This window comes from Octopus bimaculoides, chromosome 3, assembly GCF_001194135.2.
Source record: "Octopus bimaculoides isolate UCB-OBI-ISO-001 chromosome 3, ASM119413v2, whole genome shotgun sequence".
In the NCBI taxonomy this organism is placed as follows: Eukaryota; Metazoa; Mollusca; class Cephalopoda; order Octopoda; family Octopodidae; genus Octopus; species Octopus bimaculoides.
The window spans coordinates 132,927,970-132,930,642 of record NC_068983.1 but is presented as its reverse complement, the minus strand read 5'-3'; the positions used below and the strand labels follow the sequence as shown (position 1 = coordinate 132,930,642).

At 35.0% G+C, this 2,673-nt stretch overlaps 1 protein-coding gene across 6 annotated transcripts in view; it reads right to left on the bottom strand.

Moving 5' to 3' along the window:
- The window catches only part of LOC106871529 (dopamine receptor 2), a 797,114-nt gene that overhangs the window by 541,262 nt on the left and 253,179 nt on the right, over window positions 1-2,673 (bottom strand). The window lies entirely within an intron of this gene.

The following is a 2,673-nucleotide window of genomic DNA, read 5'->3' as shown; positions in this document are numbered from 1 at the left end:
GTGTGTGTGTGTGTGTGTGTGTGTGTGTGTGTGTGTGTGTGTGTGTGTGTGTGCGCGCACATTTGTTTGAATGTGAATTATCGGCTAGGTACACAGAGAGCTGGTTTTACGGCTTGGACATCATTTACATTCCTTCACCAGAAAATGATGACATAGAATATTCGTAGGTAATCCTACTAGGGACTTGTTTTCTTTTCGGAGTGAAATTTTGCACGGTGTTTCATTCTTGTAACTGCTTCAACAACCCGTGTAAGCCGCTTTGTCCTTAGCCCTTAATAGTGATTCAGGCTTTATATAGACTATTTGCTTTCAGATTTTATCTCTACCAACTTCCACTCATATGCCTCTGATCAACTCGAGGCGAAAAGGTCACATACTTTCGCCTGCTGTCCGGTAAAGGAATCTGACTTAAGGCCAAGTAGTTCAGAAGCATATTCCTTAACCCCAGGAAAACAATTGTGTCCATAATTTTCTGATCCATTTTTATGGAAATTGGAAATATAATTCACAAGTTATATCAATGGAATTCGGAAACTAGAGATGAAGAGTGACCAAAAAACAAAAAAGAAAAAAAAGACAAAAAGAAAAAGCAAACAAAATCAAACAAAAACGTACAATAACTTTCTTGCGTTCTCAGTATTCTACATCACCATTACCCAGGATATCACATTTCAGTTTAAAAGACATGTTACTGAAATGGTGGTCTTCAGCAAATTCATTTCAGTTTAGAACATTTTTAATTTGTTTTTGGTGCTCCTATGGATATCACATATTCCTATCTTTATTTTGTTTCCATATCATCTGCCATAATGATTTTCTTTCTCTCTCTCTCTCTCTCTCTCTCTCTCTCTCTCTCTCTCTATTTTTCTTGTTTTTTTTCTTGCCTGTGACGATTTCCATAGATTCTGTACTGCAAAAATACTTCGTAACATTAACACAATCAAGTAAAATGTCAGTTGTCATTGTGTTTAATATTGTAAAATATCATAATGTAGAAGCCCGATGGGAGTGAACGTAAAGTATATTCTCAGAGGGACACAACGAGAGTGAGTGTAGCGCATGAAATGAAGGTTGCATGAAAATGTCAGTGTAAAACCAAAATTGAAACGGAAAGTGAGATACCTGTTCTATTGGCTATTTAGATATGATGTAGTTTGAGTATCCATGGAAATTGCGAAACTCTCTGAGTAAGTGTCAGATGGTAGTTTTTTTAAATTTAAATATGTGTGCGCAACAAAATATATTATGATTAATATAAAAGACGTTATGAGTTATTTCCAGTGGCTACTATCACAGTAATGCTCAGAAGATATGGTGCACATGAATTTATAGTTGTTTACGTTTAATGTATGTATTGAGATAATCATATTCATAATTTATCGTCTACGTCATTTATATCTCCATTATCAAAATGCCTGCCATTTGTGCTTTGTAATATTTTCTCACAATTGTTTGTATTAGTCTTATGTTACAAATCCAACTTGGCTATGAATGTAATAAATTCTTCCTGTTAAATTGCTCATGTCTGTTGGGAAACGAGAAAGTATTGCTATTTTGTTGAGCATGTGCGTTATAGATTTCTTTGGTTCCAAATCAAAAATAAGATTAATCTTTTGCTCCAAAACATATTAATTGAAATATGAAAAACTTAACGTTTATGAATAATCTTTCCTTCATATCCATTACTGCTAATAATTATTATTTTTGTTCCACATTTTCTCTCCGCGAGGGATATTGCAATAAATGAAGAGTTTATAATTTATCGTGTATGCCATTCGTTATATATTCCACATCGTACACGATATGTACCTAAGTGTGTTTGTGTGTGTGTATGTGTGTGTATGTGTGTTTGATGCACACAAACATATTTATACAGGACGAGCTACTCAAACGTCTGCATGTACACATTTTTTTTCCATTCAAATGTATTGCTCAACTAGCGTGACAGCGAAACTGCAAATTGGAAATATCCAAAGCGATATTCCTAACCACACTAGCATATCTGAATTTATATATATTTGTTATAAGTTTACGGATTGTAGTTACCAAAAAGCAACTTTTCACAGATTGTGATTCTAAAGACACTTTTAGGGACGTGGCTACAAAGTTCACATCGGTAGACTAAAACTTTCCACTCTAGGAAATACCATAATTCTAGAACATAAAATAGGAATGTGACAAATGATTGTATTTTGACTTGGAGCTATATCTAACATTGAAATTACAGATGATACCACATCAAGTAGGTGCAAAGATTATATTTTGAGAACAAAGAATGATACTTACAAATCGATAGTGCAATGAACACCGGACTTATAGCGGCCATAGAAGTGTGACGTTCATCGTATCGTCGACAAACAAACTCAATATCCGGAATGTAAATATCCACGCTTGCATTATACAATAAACACAGTCGTATATTTCCTAAGATATTGAGTTCTACCTCTTCCGCCGTCACAAGTAGTCTTTCTCTGTCTCTCTCTCTCTATGTATCTCTCTCTCTGTCTCTCTCTCATATATATATATATATATATATATATATATAAAGTGTAGTATATTGCCACTTAAGTGTGGCTGACCCCTAGGGGTGGATGTTACTGTTGCTTTTAGCCCCAGGAGGACATCTCCTCCAGCTGGCTTATCGACACACGACTGTGTCCTGTTTGCCAAGGG